General features: G+C 41.4%; 2 long non-coding RNA genes across 15 annotated transcripts in view; one reads left to right on the top strand and one right to left on the bottom strand.

Moving 5' to 3' along the window:
• LOC125756002 (uncharacterized) overlaps positions 1–8598 on the top strand; it is a 38176-nt gene extending 29578 nt beyond the window's left edge. The window contains exon 3 of the long non-coding RNA XR_007413782.1: positions 8139–8598. This is a non-coding gene — a long non-coding RNA (uncharacterized LOC125756002). The remainder of the gene's footprint in view (positions 1–8138) is intronic.
• Positions 1–16994, bottom strand: part of LOC112671790 (uncharacterized) — a 126467-nt gene that overhangs the window by 108647 nt on the left and 826 nt on the right. For all 14 annotated transcript variants that reach the window (XR_003143853.3, XR_003143856.3, XR_004803160.2 and 11 more), the window contains exons 2-4: positions 16397–16622; positions 15837–15935; positions 6174–6303 (exon numbers count right to left, since the gene is read on the bottom strand). This is a non-coding gene — a long non-coding RNA (uncharacterized LOC112671790). The remainder of the gene's footprint in view (positions 1–6173; positions 6304–15836; positions 15936–16396; positions 16623–16994) is intronic.

Genomic DNA, 16994 nt, shown 5'->3' with positions numbered 1-16994 from the left:
TTTTCTATCAAAACTGTGTAGCTGGTAGCTAAACATTAAATAAGTGCTTTACTGGCCAATTTTATTCATCTTCTTAGAGATCTGTTTCCAAGTCATGAATCCTTGTGCACATACAAAATAGTAGATGAGGTAAGTGGTAGTATCCACAGCCATTAGGGTAACTCTATGAATCTCTAAGAGATTACCCATTGTTCCTCTGTATTTTTACAAGTCAAGTTATGCCAAAGGTTTTAGGACACAGGAGGCCTGGCTTCATGTGTTACTTAGGTCCTCTTACTCATAAGGGCCCCATACTTGGGGTTTGATGCTCAGCATTTGCCATCTTGAAACTGTCAGTAATTTAATTTTCAATCTGTGTTGTGTAAATGAAGTCTAATGGAACAATGGAGCATGTGCCCAGGGGCTTAGAACCTTGACTCTCCTGCAGTCCTATCTTCCTACGTCTTCCTGCCTCCTGGCAGAGGGGGGGGGGGTGGGGGGATGGGGATGGGATCTTGATGGTCTGTTCCCTGTCCCTCAGTGACCCATTTCCCCACCCCTGCCTCATGATTGCTGCCACCCTTCACCTGGGATTGTGACCCATTCGCATCAGTGGGGGGAGGCCTATATGCCACTGTTGCCCTCTGTTCACGGCATGGTCCTGGGCGCAGGTATGAGGAAGATCAGGTTAAATGGAATGCTCTACCGGGGCATCTCATGGTAGAGCAAGGTGGTAGCAATTCCTGTCTTGGGCTGGCAGTGCCATTGTGCATCTGGTCAGTAATTTAGAAGCATCCTCTGGTCTAGGTACTGAGTGCCACCAGCATAGAGGTTATAATCTCCCAGGGAGTCACCTATTGATCATGGGTTGGTGCAGAGGGCCTATGGGAAGGAGATTAATTTCTTCCCCACTCCCAGATGGGGTCCTATATTTTCATTTTGCAATGGATCCTGTTGGCAAATGGTCAACTTCAAAGACTGAGGGAGTAGGGAGAAGCCTACTTCTTAATTAATATAGTTTTTTATTTGGCATCTAGCTTGGTACAAAACCTGTTGGTAAATACGTTACAAGAAGAAAAAAATAAGGGGCCCCTGGGTGGCTCAATTGGTTAAGCGTCTAACTATGGCTCAGGTCATGATCCTGGAGTCCTGGGATGGAGACCCACATCAGGCTCCCTGCTCAGTGGGGAGTCTGCTTCTCTCTTTCCCTTTGCCCCTCCCTCTGGTCACGTTCTCTCTCTCTCTCTCTCTCTCAAATAAATAAAATCGTTAATAAAAAAATAAAAAAAAAGAAAAGAGGGGCACCTGGGTGGCTCAGTGGTTGAGTGTCTGCCTTTGGCTCAGGTCATGATCATGGGGTCCTGGGATTGAGTCCTGCATCAAGGCTCCTTGCAGGAAACCTGCTTCTCCCTCTGTCTATGTCTCTGCCTCTCTCTGTGTCTCTCATCAATCAACACATAAAATCTTGAAGAAGAAGAAGAAGAAAGAAGAAAGAAGAAAGAAAGAAGAAGTTGTTCCTACCCTCAAGGAGCTTATTATCTAGTTGAAAATAGATGAAACTGACATAGATAAAATAACAAGGTTCCACAAAGGATGTGGAATTGGAGAGGGATCCTGAAAGTAGCATTTAAGTCTGGAGGGGAGGGAAGGGGATACTTGGTAAATGTGCTCCAAAATGTAGGGAGTCTAGTGCAATCATACAATGGACCTTGACTTGATGATTCTTGTATGTTTCTAGTTCTAGGTCACTCACTCACAGTGTTCTAGGGGCAGCACCATCCTGGTATGAGGGGAAGATGTAGGAATAGGCATGGTTAATGTGGACGATAGAGGAGAGGATCCCAGAGGAAAGAAGAGAAAATGGGTTCAAGGCTCCCAGCTGTGTACACTGAGGTACACAAAGCGGCTGCTACTACTTAACATGCCAGGCCACGGAAAGTTCTTCCTAGACCAGCAAAGACAGAATAAAGGGAGCTGACCTTATGTTTAAGCAAATGACAGAGTGAAGTCAGGTTTCACAGTGAGCTCTGTTTTGATGGAAAAGCAAATATTCTCTGGTGAAGGTTGACTTAATTAGCTATTTTAATAATTCATGAGTCTTTAAAATGTTTGCCAGAAGATTCAGAGCTCAGATTCTGCTTCTGGTATTTAGTTCTGGGTTTTCTCTCTCACAAATTGTGCTGCCTCACAGAGCAATGGCAGGAACAAGTCTAGGAATGTGAGGTTTGGTTTGGCCAGGCTGTGTACAGTTCTTAACCTTACCCTTTTGAGACTTAGAACCTGTTTGAGAATCTGGTGAGAGTTATAGACCCTTGGCCTAGGAAAATGTATGTAAATTCAGAGTCCTACAGACTTCTTGAGGTCCTCCCTTGAACTCCAGCTTAAGAATTAGTTTAGATGATCTCTAAAGACTCTAGCATTCTTTTTAACTTACTTATAAGCTAGCTTGTCAATATGTCACCTGGAAATGTGACTCTTTGGGCTTGCAGGCAAGCAGCCTCATGTGGATATTTGCAAAGTGAGAAATGCATAATGCAACATTTGTTCATTAGGCTGCAGCAATGCTAATGCAGAAAAGAGGACCGAATGAATCAAAAGCCATGAGTCAGCTCCCTCCCCACCACCTGCCAGCAAAGCAGCCTGCTGAAGCTGAGGGGGGAGTGAGCCTGGAGTCAGACAGCCTGGGGCCCTCAAATCCTGGCCCAAGCACTTTCTGGCTACGACTTGGGGGACCAAACTAACCTCTCTTATCCTCAGTCTCTTCATTTCTAAAATGGGGCTAATAAGATGTCCATGTTCTGAGGAAGAACTTTGTTAATTAGGTAAGTTCTGGGCCACTGTAATGCTCAGTAAAGGTAGTTCATTCCTCTAATCTCACCCACGAGGAGGAGGGGTGCTGTGAATTTAATGCTGTGGGAGGGAACAGGCTGAGGAGTGCCTGGGAGCTCTGTGAACACTGTGGATATGTGGTCCTCCTCCTCGTCCTCCTTCGTTCCCCTTAGGTCTCCCCTAAAAGAATGTGGGCTGGGTTCAGCTCAGGAGGTTGGGGAGGGACCCTGTGTCACAGCACTGGTCTGGAGCAGCTCCCCGTCTTCTCCTCTCTGCTGCTGCTCAGGAGTGTGGAGGCTGCAGGAAATGATGGGGGAGATCCTGGGCTTTTTCTGGCTGCAGGCCTGACTGCAGCAGAGAAGAGAAAGAGGCGGGTGGGGGAAGTAGTCTCGCTTCTGAGCAGACAGTCTGTGTGTTATTCAGGAGCCCACAGTGAAGCTGGGGCTGGTCCTGGGGAGCATTGGAGCTGGGCAAGATACAGCTCCTCCTCTCAAAGACTGTACAACTTTGACATAAAATAAGACAAGCCTCAGGAAGGAGAGTGGAAGGCCTGCATCACTGGATACAGAACATCCTATCCAATGCGGGGTCCAGAAGGGAGGGGGCATGAAGGCAGGATGGTGGCAAGAATGTTTGGGCAGTGCCCACCACCTGATGTACACTGGGTCTCACTCTCACATCACCCTCCAGGGTATGTGCTCTAATCCTCTACTGTATGATGAGGAAACTGAAGCTCATAGAGGTAGTGACTCATGGAGGCAACAGCTGTGATGCGGTGCCAGGGCATTCAAACCAGGTCTGCTGCCTCTGAAATTCTTTCTCCCCATTCCCCATCCTGGCCAACCAGGTGAAGTGAGAGGCCTCCAGAGCCCTCACTCTGAGGCTTGCAAAGCCATTACCAGTTGTGTATGATGCTATGCGCAGAATCCAGGCTCGGTAAATATTTGCCCTGTGAATGGGCAGGAGAGAATGCTCTAGGCAGCTCTAGGCCGTTCACGTGCACTGTTTACCTTTCTTCTCACATTCTCCCATGAGGAATCATCCCTTTCCTCAACTGAAAACAAACGCAGAGTGGAATGAGTGAAGTGCCTGGATTAAACAGAATCTGTCCTAGACACAGTGGATCTGCGAGAAGTAGGTCTGCAGTGGGCAGCAGTGGGGAAGCTTCAGCTCAGCCTGGGCCTCTGACGAGGAGGAACCCTGTCATCCTAGGGAATTTTCTGAGCAGAGTCTCCTAACCTGATTTGTAACTAGTGATGTGACTATTACCTAAAGCTGGGTGCCAAGGAGAGAACAAAATGAGACCACCTCTCCATTCATTTCCAGCCACTGATTCGATGATGTTGATAAACTCTGAGTTTCAAATGGAAAGGGCTTTGTCATCACGATTTTTCAATAAAATTCTAGCATAGCTCTTTATTTCCTGACCAAAGCTCTAGGGATCCGTTTTAACATGCTGGATATGACATAATCCCCGGGGTCGACTTTTCATTTCATTGCCCTTTTAAGAGCATCAGAGCATGTGGCTAGAATTTACCTTAAATAATAGATTTTTAGCTGGTAAGAGCCTATATTATTACTTACACTTAGTAAAGTCCCTTTGGACAGTAAGAACCAACATAATATTAATTTTCCTTGCTGTCATTTGACAATATGAATTGGTTTTGTGTAAGAACCAGGAGCTCATTGGATTGAATTTAGGAAATTGGAAAAACAAATTTGACTTCAGTAGGTTTGAATGATTACAATGTAATAAACATATAAAGGCTTGGAAGCTAATTTATCATTGCTTTCAGTTTTATTTATTTGAAACTCCTTCATGGTTGGTATAAACAGGCTTTATTAAAGATTATGAATTCAATTTCCAAATGAGTTGTAAATGGCTTTCTATAGAGAGATTACTTGATTTGTTATTTTCCTGAATAAAACATGTTTTTGCCCAGTGGGGTTATATAGCCCACATATTAATATTGGAACATCATTCTATTGAGCTTGGCATCTATGATATGCAATGTTTGATTTGTTGTCTTATCTATTTGTCTTCACTTTCTTTAATAAACACTGAGACCAAATACATAACCTCTTATGACCTGCACTTCTATGAATCACAAGAGAATGTCTGTCTGTGTAGCAGTTTATCATTTGAATGATAATTCTGGTTCCCTTTAAAAATGTTAAAGTGTCTGCTCTTCAAAATAGACTGCTGTGAAAGACATGAGGGATGCTGTGGGTCACTGATGGGGTTCATAATTGACCCTAGCTTTTGTTGCATGGTAACAGACTCTCTGGGTATTAGATCATTGTATACTGCAGAACTACCAACACACTGCCCTCAAAGGGGAAAAAAATCTGCATTTACAATTTAGAAAACTAGACATAGCAGACTCTTGTAGAAAGGCAGCCTGTCAGTAGAGCTGGAACCTCTGTGAAGATGGCCCTCCAGGGCCTGCCATACTGTAAAAGCCTGTTCAATTTCAATACTTACACAAAAGGACTATGACTTTTATAGCCCAGTGCCCACCGAAATAATGCACCGCACAAATGAAAACAATGAGAAGGGAATTAGTATCCATGTGAAGTATCTCAGAATGCTGAGCCTGGGGAGAACCTTGGGAGGCCATTCATTTTCATTGTCTCAAGGCCAGTTGGCGTATTTTCCTATATTAAAGCTATTGTCTAAAGAGCTAGGAAAGCTAATTGCCTAAACAGAATAGATTCTACCTCTCCCCAGGAAATCCTGCTTGTTATTGTTATTTTACTACATCATAAAACTCCAGATAGAAAGATACAGAGTTCTGGTAGAGAGTAAGCCATTACCCAATGTCATTTTTGAAAGAAATGATTCCACTGTTAATGACATTAGTATGTTCACATCATAATTCAAACTTTCAGGAGTCTCCAACTTTCAGGCTTGAGTATCTCAGATCAAACTAAGGTGTTTCACAGACCAAACTGATTTTAAATTTATTGTTTTTAAGATTTGAAGTCAACTCGATAATTCTGAAGTCTAGCAAAGATATATAAATAGTTAGACTATTCACTCATAAATGTGTAGCAACCTCAAGAGTGAGTCAGTCTAGCAAAAGCAGTACAATAAAAACAAATCAAATTCTCATCTTGAGGGAGTCTGCCCCTTGATGTGGAGGGTGGTGAGAAGGCTCGAAGACCACTGGTCTACTAAGTTCCTACTTAAACTCCAAACTTCCTCTCCTCTTTTAAACTACCCCAACATCCAAGTTTGTCATTTTCCACCTCCCATTGGAAGAGAATTCTCTTTTCCCAAGATGCTTCAAATAATCCTAAAGCCCAGCGCCTTCCGATCACATCAGCAATAAGGCACTGTATGGATCCCAAACCAGCCTTACCTCTGATGGGTCTGAATGTCCTGGTTGTCTTCCTTGTCTCTGATTCTTCCAGGTGTCCCTCATTGCACCTAGCATATAGTAAATACTCAACTCTTCTTGTTGCTGACAGTTAACATTATCTTAGTGGGACCTGCAAATTTGATATAAATTTATGACTGGGTATTATACTATATGTTGGCAAATCAAACATCAATTAAAATTTTTTTAAAATAAATTTATGACTTTAGCTTGACTCTCAGCATAAACCTACTTTCTCAACTCCAACTATCTTTTTGTCTGACAGGAGATTATTTCTATTATCTATCTGGAGTCCACTGTATTCTAGAAACCATGGATTGAACTCTGCCTTTGGAAAGTTTTTAGTCTATTGACATAAAAAATAATGATTTGGAATTCTTGTAACATACATGTTGCCTTGAATTGCACTCTAGTTGTTTCATGTTTATAGATTTTTTGCACCTCTAGTTAAGACAGGGACTTCTGTTTCTTTTTATTTCATATACTGTCTAGAATGGTGCTGGGTACAAGCAGGTACTCAGGGAGCAATAATGAATGGACGAGTGACTATATTCACAGGCAGAAATGTGCTGTGGATGTGTGGAAGTCAGATGAGTTAGAAATCTAATTCTGAGAGCTACTAGTTGTGACTGGGCAAATTATGTAAATCCTTTAAGCCTCAGCTATTCCATCTGTAAACTTGGATGATTGTAGAACAGGCTCTGTTAAGTCCGCTGTGAGGATTAAATGCGATACTAAATGTAAAATGGTTAGCACAGAAACTAGAATTGAATGTTTGAAAAGTGTTAGTTACTATTATTATAATCAGAAGTGATAAAAACACATACAAAGAGGTGAGAAGGGTGAGAGATAGGGGTTATTAGGTTACTTATTGGCTGGGTTAGGTTAGCAGAATTTTAAAGAGGGTGGGGGTGGAAGTCAGTTGTGTATAATATAGAAAGGACTGGTTTGGTAGTCAGGGAAACCTGGCTCTTCCTTCAACTACATGCAGGACTTTGGGCAATCCTCTCATCTTGAGGAACTAAATTTCCTCATTAGACAGTTATATTAAATGACCTGTAAAATCCCTTCCCACTCAAAACAATCTATAATTTGAGGAAATAGATTCTAAGGATGTTTCTTCCCCTCTAATCCTTACTAAAAGGGGCCTTAAAATCAAGAGATCATGTGACTGACTTGCAGTCTGAGGTCCAGAGAGGTTATAAAACTTACCCCAACATCACAGAGCAGTTGGTGATCATTTGGATAAAAATTCCTACTTTGGAGTCCCTGTACAGTGATGGGTCCTCTATATAATGACAAATGACTGGGGGATAGGGGATGGTATGGCTCAAGAGACACTTGCTGGGGTTGGGAAGTATAATGCTTGTGGGAGATAATGCCACCAGATACAGAAGGATACAGCTGAAGAAGACCTCTGGTCCATGACTAAGAGTTTTAATATGATAAAAATAATTAGAAATCACTGGTAAGTAAAATTATTCCAATTTTATCTATCTCTAAAGACATAGTAAATCCAGACAAAATATATTCAAATAAAGAAACTTAAACATGAACACAAGAGGTAAATTAACATGGGAATTTCCCTATGGGTTCATACAATATTGGAAAGGTCTTTGGGGACCTAGGGCCATAGCTACCTCCTTTTTTCTCTTCTGACCTTGAGATGAGGTCATACTGAACTCTGATTAAAGCAAAGCTCCTGCTCTGGCCCAAGTCCTCTTTGCCTTCAGGGAAGTAAGCAGGGGTGAGGATGAAAGGGTTTCTGTGGGAAGCTGTGTCCTCTCTGCAGAGGGCAGTTGCACTGCATCCTGCTGGCTGAAGGTCTTGCTTCATGGTCTTGTCCTGGCCATGCGTTTTCTAGGCCTTTTACCTGCAGCTTCTAAACAAGCTTTGTGATATTATCCATTTTCCCGTCTGATCCAGTACTCACAATTTACACCTTAGGAAATATGACACAAGTATGACCCCTTTGGAAAGGACTGAAGGAAATGCTAAGAGCTACACAGAGACAACACAAAGAACCAAGTACTGAGAGCAAGGGTCCAGAATAAAGGCACTGAGAAGAAAAACTTCTGAATATCTAGGAAAGCCACTGAAGTGCTTATGGATAGGTGGAGTACAGCAAATACAGAATGATGGAATGCCTGGGTGGCTAAGTGACTGAGCATCTGCCTTTGGCTCAGGCCATGATTCCAGGGTACTGGGATAGAGTTCCGCATCAATTCTCCACATGGAGCCTGCTTCTCCCTCTGCCTCTCTCTCTCTGTGTCTCATGAATAAATAAATAAAATCTTTTTAAAAACTCCACAAATACAGAATGATGACTTTTTACGTTTGGAATGAGATTTGCTGAACATCTCTTGAATAAAATGGCTGATTCTAGATCCACGCAGAGAGAGTAGAGTAGAAGGTAAGCTGGGAATATTTTGTGTCAGAAAGCAACAAACTACTCAAAAACTAATGGAGATCGATCAAAGAAATATAAGAACTGGACTGAACAGCAAATACTGGCTAAGTTTGGGACAACCTGAGCACCTAAACCTAAAATAAATGTAATTGATTATAGTACACTGAAATTTAAAAAAAAACAACCCACAATTAATAGTAATGCTCAGAAAAAGAGAGAAGAGGGGAGGAAGGGAGCCTTTTTTTGTTTTTGTTTTTTTTTGCAAAAAAGAGTATGGCTAATACATATGGAAGGGATCACAGAATTTGAAAAACCATTTGCAACCCTCAATGTAATTTATTATCAGACAATGATTATTGATGCATGATAAAATTGCTAGGTGAAGAGCTGCTAGAGAAAGGATACTTACATGCTAGCAGAGTATTGTTCCACAGGTTACTTACCAATTAAACATGGAAAACACACCTTAAAATGGTGAGGTCTGGTAGATGGCATCTTAACTAAGTGATCGAATTTATCATCACTAAGAATGGAATAATGGCTCTTGAGATGATACAGTATAAAATACACAACATTGGCTGTGAATTATTTTTTTAAGATTTTATTTATTTTACACAGAGAGATAGAGAGAGGGATAGAGTACAAGCAGGGGAAGTGGCAGGCAGAGGGAGAAGCAGGCTCCCCACTGAGCAGAGAGCCCAATGTGGGGCTCTATCCCAGGACCCTGGGATCATGACCCAAGCAGAAGGCAGATGCTTAACCAACTGAGTCACACAGGTGCCCCTGCCTATGCAATATTTTTGCTAAAAGTCTTCAACCAGAATCTTGTCTTTAGTCCTAAATTCTAGTTTATAGGAAATACAGGGTATAGAGCATCATGTCAAATAATACTATGAGAAAGCAATCAGACAAATCCAGAATATGGACATTGTAAAAGAAAATTGTTCTAGATCCTTCAAAATATCAATGTCATGAACAACAAAGATAGGGGAAATATCTAAATTAAAATTAAAAGTCTAAAGAGATGTAATCCTGCAAAGATTGTAATCTTGTAATCTGATAACCCCTGTCAGATCCCAGTTAGAAAAAATAAAACAACTATAAAATCATTTTGGAGACAGAAATTTAAGTATATGCTGGATCAAAGATAGTACAGAATTTTTTAAGTATGGTAACAGTGTTGTGGGTTTTTAGGAGAATATCCTTATTCATAGGAGAGATATGCTGAAATTCAGGGCTGAAGTATGATGCCTGTAACTTTCTTTCAAATGTTTCATCCAAAAATAATTTGTATTTATGAGCCTAGGTGGCTCAGTCATTAAGCATCTGCCTTCGGCTCAGGTCATGATCCTGGGGTCCTGGAATCGAGTCCCACATTGGGCTCCCTGCTCAGTGGGTAGTCTGCTTCTCTCTCTCCCTTTGGCCCTCCCCCTACATGCTCTCTCACTCTTTCACTATCAAATAAATAAGTAAAATCTTAAAAAAAATAATTTGTAGATTAGTGTGTGTGTGTATGTGTGGAGAGGGAGAAAGAGCAAATGTGGCAAACGCTAGACATTGTTGACTCAAACTGGATAGTATATGAATAGTTTGTACCATTCTTTCAACTTTTCTGTACATTTGAAAATTTTCAAAATAGAGAACTAAATTTCTGAGGAAATGTTTGGCAGTTAAAAAAAAAAAAGCAGTTCTTTTATGCTTAATCAGTCTTGTAATTGAAACAGGGGCACATCTAGGTCTCCCCCAGCCCCCACATGAATAGCAGGGGTTGTGACTCTTATTACTTTGGAACCAGTGAAAGTGGGAATGTAGCAGTAAAATAAAGAAGATATTTTACCTAACGCAACTCCCATTTTCTCATGCAGAGGGGAAGCTGACCTCCTTCCTTCCAGGAAAGACCTTGGAAAGTCACAAGAGGTGACTATTTCCCCACAAAGTATACTTTCATTACTAATATGATTTCAGGGCACAACAAATAACATGAAGAATTTAGCAAATCCAGATACTAATCCATAACTTTCTAATCAAGTTCTCATAGGGTGCATCTGATCCCATAGCCACATAGAGCTGCGAATCTTCTTTACAGACCGGCCCCTGGTTTCTGATTTCTCTACAGAAGAGAGGTCAGTGAATCGCAAACAGAGAGCAAAATGGCAGATGGGCTTCCAAACTGAAGTTGTTACCAAGAATTTCATGGAAGATATAGCAGACAGTATGATTCAGAGCACACCATAAAGAAAACTGATATGTAGGAAATGAAGGAAAGAAAGAAGGCAGGTAGCTAGTTAAGTTTAGAACATTTGGAAATATTTTTTCAAAGCAGACAATGGTTTACTCCAAGTTCTATGAGCAGAACCTAGAATTATTGGCTAGATAATTAGGTGGGGAATTGGACACTGTGAAGAAGGGAAGAGAGGACCCCAATAGTGCCCACTTTAGAGTCTTGAGGCTGGGGAATCCTGATTTTATAAGCCAAAAGATAATCACAAACCAAGCCAGGATGAAGAAAATGAAATTAAAACTTGAGGTTAAAATTTTGAGGTTGCAGAGAATTCATACCCTCATGTTGCCACTACAGTACCAACCATGACATAAATCACCCATTTTCTGTGAAACCATTCACAGTTGAAAGCATAATTTTTTTAGCTTAATTATGTGGTGGTTAATTGCTTTAATTCATATTTCATCAAGCCTAATGTAGAGTGAACAACAAATTCCTTAAATAAGATGCGAAGAAATGCAATTTAAAAATTGTATAAACAATTATTATACAATGACACAAAAAAATCTCAAGGAAGATGAAAATTACATTTGCTTAAATATATATTTAGTATTTTCAAATTGATTTAAATAATGACTTACATTAGAAGATGAGAATTGTCCTGCTGGCCACTTTCTCCCTTTTTATAATTTATAAGACAACTCACGCTTTGTAATAGTCTTCTTTGTTTAAAAATGTGTGAAGAAGGCATGTGCAAAATGATAATATCCTTGTCCATTCATCCACTTATTCATTTGACAAAATTTACTGGGCATCAACTGTGTCACCAAGTAAGGTAAGGGTGAAAACATAATTACAGTCCCTCAAGGGACTCAGTGTAGTTGGTGCCACTAACCTATAAGGATATAGTACCATAAGGTGTTATAAGGATATTTTGAGTGAGAGTGATTATTTCTCCATGGACCAAGGGGAGAGGGTGAGTGGGCTAGGAAGACATCACAGGGAATATGATGTTTGGGCCAAGGATAAGTGGATGTGCAATAGGCAGTGGGAAAGGGAAGAAGAATGTTCTAGGCAGAGGGAGCAGCAAGAGGAATGACAAGGACTGGAAAAACAGTGTAGTACACGCAGATATCTGCAAGTTGTTCAGCGTGGCTTGGGTGACATCATGAAGGGAGGTGCTTTTCAATGAAGCCAGAATAGAGAGCAGATTGGGGTGAAAATATGAGAAGTTCAGTTTTGATGTGCTTTTAGGACCTAAGGACTTCCAGAGGAGTTGCCAGTAAGCATTTTCAGGACTTCAGGACAGGGCCCTGACCTAGCCTCACTTTAGAGAGGCTGGTTGTGGCCCTCTTTCAGATGTACGTCTACACAAAGGGCCATGGGGATGTCCTACCTAGAGCCCACATCCCCCTACTCTTTTAAGACTACTCTATGTCCCTTGCTCATATAGCACTGAGGCTGCTTCCAGGGCATATGTAGGCTTCTCTCTCAGATCCACTCTCCAGAGAACTCTGTCTCTAAGGGTGCATGTCTCTAGGTCCTGAGGGATGGACAACAGTGGGGCTGTTGATGGAGCCTACTCACTACTATGCTTGTGTACACACAGGTGAATGTAAGACCTCTCAACAGTGCAGATGGAGCTGGGGTTGAGAAGAGAAATGGGTGGGCTGTGGGTTTGAGGATGGCTTCCTTATACTTCCACAATTTGGTGTGTAAGTTCAAGGTTATAAAATTGGCCATGGCCATCCAGGTTGTTATGAAAGTTTGTCAAGTTATGAAAGTTTATCTGTCAAGATAACAGAAGATATTTGTTTGTTAGCTTGATTCACAACTTTTACATATATAACATATGCTATATAATTCTCAGTTTATACTCTTGACTGAACCCACAGGTGGCCTGAGTGGCTGGAAATACAGACCAGGAGTTTAGGAAGACTTTACATCTTGCCATCCATATTTAGAGGTCATTGGCACAGAGCCAATGCTATGGGAGTGGGGAGTTTGTTCAGGGCAGGTGTCAAAAGTCACAAGCAAGAGAGCCATGGCTTAATCCTGAGGCATTCCAGCAACAGGCGAAGGAGCCAGCCAAGGAGCTTGAAAGAAACTGCCAGAGAGGTAGGAGAAGTACTTGCAAGGGGTTGTTCCCAAAGCCAAGTGAGAAGAGTGTTTCAAGAGGAATGGAATGGTCAACAATATGGACAATATATGTAAAGTGATCAGCACGGTGCCTAGCCCATGGTGAGCACCCACTCACCAGTGGCTGTGAATGTGCTAATAATGATGTTGATGATAGAGGTGACAATGATATTTCTGTTCCTCTGTGCTTCTTTTCTCTGCCTCAAACACCTTTTCCTTATTCTCCAACTCTACTCAAATTGCTATGGATCACATTCTCTAGGAAGTCCTCCCTTTGCCTATTAGGTTGTCCTCCTACATGCTCCCATGGTCTCCTATGCTCATTCTTATCATTGCACATTAGCAAATAATAGGCTACTGGTATTTATTGATTGAGTGGTAACAGCTTCTTAGGTGCCCAATCGCCCTGGTTTGCCTGGGACTGTATGGTTTAGCACTGAAAGTCCTGGGTCCCAGGAAACCTTTCAGTTTTGGACAAATGTGGATGGTCACCCTAAAATGGCATCTCAATTTTTTTGAGTGAATAAATGAATAAAAGGCAGAATGTCAATATCAAAGCTAATGACCCTCAATCTTTCCCGTGTTTATATGAGTGTAAGCCCATGCAGGATGTTCTTTCTATATTCTCTTCACCCCTTATTGAGAATGCTGTGGGCAAAACATTCTCATGACCTGGTTGGATTCCTGTCCCAGCTCTGTTTTGCCCCATAATAGCACTGAGGCTGAAGGGAGGTGCTAGAAAAGGAAAGCTTCACTTTCTCAACTAGGGCTCCTTACCTGATCCACAGAACAAGAAAATGATTTGAGCACTGGTTTCTCCATTCTCTCAAAATTGACACACAACAAATTGCCATCCGAGTAAGAGAGAGGTTAAGCAAATTGTTGATGCCTTAGGGTATTTAGGGCTTAATTCTTTCACCTGTCAAGAGTCACACAGGCCCTACAATCAAGAATGCCAGTCTGATCATCCTCTGTCCTTGTTGGTTAGGACAGCTGGCTAGAGGAAAGAAGCTATGGGAAGGAAGTCTCAAAGGATAGGACTTGTGTTATCTGTATTCTGCAAAATGAGGAACTGAGGCCTGGAGAGGAAGCACATTCTCATTTTCCCAAAGTGGACAAAGGTAGAAACCTGTGAGACCTCACTAGTCAAGAGAGGGAAACAAAGACAACCAACCACCTCCTAGGCTGTGGTGTGGTGCCTGTCATCAACTTTGCTTCTCAGCTGGCAATTGCCAAAGTTCAGGCTGCACTGTATGTCATCTTGTTGAAGACAAATGCTCTATAAATAAATTGACTTGGAACAGTCTCAAATACACATAAACCACAATGGCTTTAAATGTAAGTCTTGACTTTTTTCTCATTTTTTCTCATCTTGGAGAGGTCAGCAAGGAAGTTTCTACAAGAGAGGCTTACTGAAATTCAGCCTAGAAACCAAGAACTTTCCTGTAGTCTCTTTAACAGGCATATTTCATTACCAAATATTTGTTTAAAAGCTTGATCCAATACATACAATGCTAAGCACGCACTTGTATGTTAGACTTAAGCTTGTGCTTGTTATACGTTACACATCAATCCTTTTAAAAATTCATTTTCTAGAAGAGGTGATTATTCATTTTGTCATTCAATTTCCTATCATTAAAAATTTTATATGTAAAATTATGCATACTGATGGGGTACTGTGTGAAGAGAGAATATTTTTAGTGACTGAGAGAAAAGATTGTTGATGGGTCTTCCATCAGAGGAGGAATCATAGATAAATTTCTGAGAAATACCTTGGAAAGACTTGGGAGCTACCAGAACACAGAGTAGTGGAACTATGGCCTTAGGGCTCTTGTCTCCAGCTTCGATTCTGAAGCAGAGGTACCTACAATTAAGTAATATTCTAAATGGTATTTCATTTGTGAGATAAAGCTAATTACCTCCCCTGACCCTGCCTCATTATAGTATTAAGTTAGTAAGGATAATAGAAGCATGAGGGTCCTGAGTTCTTCCCCTTCCCCCCTCCCCCTCCTCCTCTCCTCTCCCTCTCCTCTCCTCTCCCTCTCCTCTCCTCTCCTCTTCCTCTTCCTCCTCCTCTCCTCTCCTCTCCTTTCCTTTCCTTCTTTCTTTCTTTCCTAAGATTTTATTTATTTATTCATGAGAGACACAGAGAGAGAGGCAGAGGGAGAAGCAGGCTCCATGCAGGGAGACCAATGCAGGACCCAATCCCAGGACCCCAGGATCATGCACTGAGTCAAAGGCAAACACCCAACCACTGAGCCACCCAGGCATCCAGGGTCCTGAGTTTTCATTAAAGAGTCATTCAACTGAAAGGAAGGTCACAGTGCTGCCAATACTAATTGAAAGAGTACTCACTTTATGTCTGGTTTGCATGACTGAAAGAAAGAGGATCCATCCCTGGCCTAGTAAATACTTTCAATGGTATGAAGAAATGTCTAAATAGGCTAAAAGAGGTTAAATTCCACTGAAGCTTTCCAAGTATGTGCAGATAGCAGTTACAGAATGTCTTGGTCTTGATGGGCAACCTTCTCCTCAGCAGGCAAGATTTCACCTTGGCCTGCTAAAAATCCTGCTCGCTTACATTTCAAGGCTCCACAAGCCAATGCTTTTCACTGAGAAATTTTAAGGCTTACTGTAGCCTAAGATGATTCTTTCTGGACACTAGTTCTACCAACAACCTTCTTGAGGAACTGCAGTTTGAGCATTAAACCCTAGCTCCTTTCTAACTTCCCAGCAACCCTCGCCTGTGTTTGGCTGGCTCTAGTAATGCCTAAAATCACTGACAGCTCCTCCATCATGACATGCAATCGCATGTCTTTGGGCCTCTGCTCTGTTCTTCCTTCCACCTGGAATTTGCTTCTCTCTTCCTCCTTACCTTTTGCTTGTTTCCTAGGTCATTTATTGTATCAGATTCAGTTTAGGAGTGATCTTCTTTAGAAATCCTTCTGGAACTTCTGTGGCTTGTAAGCTCCCTCTATGGTAACAATTACATTATAGTCAACATCAAATTCATACAGTAGGTGTTCACAATCTGCTTGTTAAGTATTTCAAGTTATGCATACCCTTGCTTATTTGGGGTGGGACCAAAGAGCTAATTAAAAAAAATGCATATGTGTGATAAAGTACACATAAAACTGACCATCTTAGCCATTTTGAAGTGCACAGTTCAGTGATATTAAGCACATTCAAAATGTGTAAACATCTCCACCACCCACCCTCCTAAGTCTTTTCATCTGTAGATCTGAAACTCCATACCCTCTAAACAGTAACTCCCCATTCCCCCTGCTCCACCCTCTGGTAACCACTATCTTATCTAATAATCTACTGGAAAATCCCTGGTAAACTGCTGTCTCTGATTTTAATTACTCTAAGTACCCCACATAAATGGAATTCTACAATATCTTTATCTTTTTGTGACTAGTTTATGTCACTTACCACATGTCCTCAAGGTTCATCCATGTTGCAACACCCTGTAGAATTTCCTTTTTTGAGGCTGAATGATATTCTTAAGTATGTATATGCCACATTTTGCTCATCCATTTATCTACTGACGGACATTTGGGTTGCTTCCAAGTTTTAGCTATATCGAATAACACAGCCTTGAGAATAGGTGTATCAACATCTCTTCAAGATCTTGCTTTCAGTTCTTCTGGGTACATACCTAGAATTGGAATTATTGCATGATATGGCAATTGTCTTTTAATTTTTCACTTTCGTAGTGGTTGTACCATTTCACATTCCCACCAACAGCGCACACGGGCTCCAGTTCCAAGGAGCTGACTCTTAAACATGTCTTTTAAACGTCCACTTAAATCTGAGCGGTCAGAGACCCGAAAGGGCCAATTGATTACAGGGTCCCTCGCTTGTTGGGTACCTACCTTGAGCCAGATACTTGAACGTTTCACATTAACTCTAAAATTCCTATCATTTTAATCCTTACAAAAACCTTTTCAGAGAAGTATTATCACCTCCTCCATTTTATGAGGCTCGAGAGGACTCATCCAAGGTCACACATCTAAGAAAGTGGACCAAC

This window comes from Canis lupus, chromosome 10 (genome assembly GCF_003254725.2).
Source record: "Canis lupus dingo isolate Sandy chromosome 10, ASM325472v2, whole genome shotgun sequence".
In the NCBI taxonomy this organism is placed as follows: domain Eukaryota; kingdom Metazoa; phylum Chordata; class Mammalia; order Carnivora; family Canidae; genus Canis; species Canis lupus.
The sequence above is the reverse complement of the archived record's forward strand: the minus strand, read 5'-3'. Positions and strand labels throughout refer to the sequence as shown.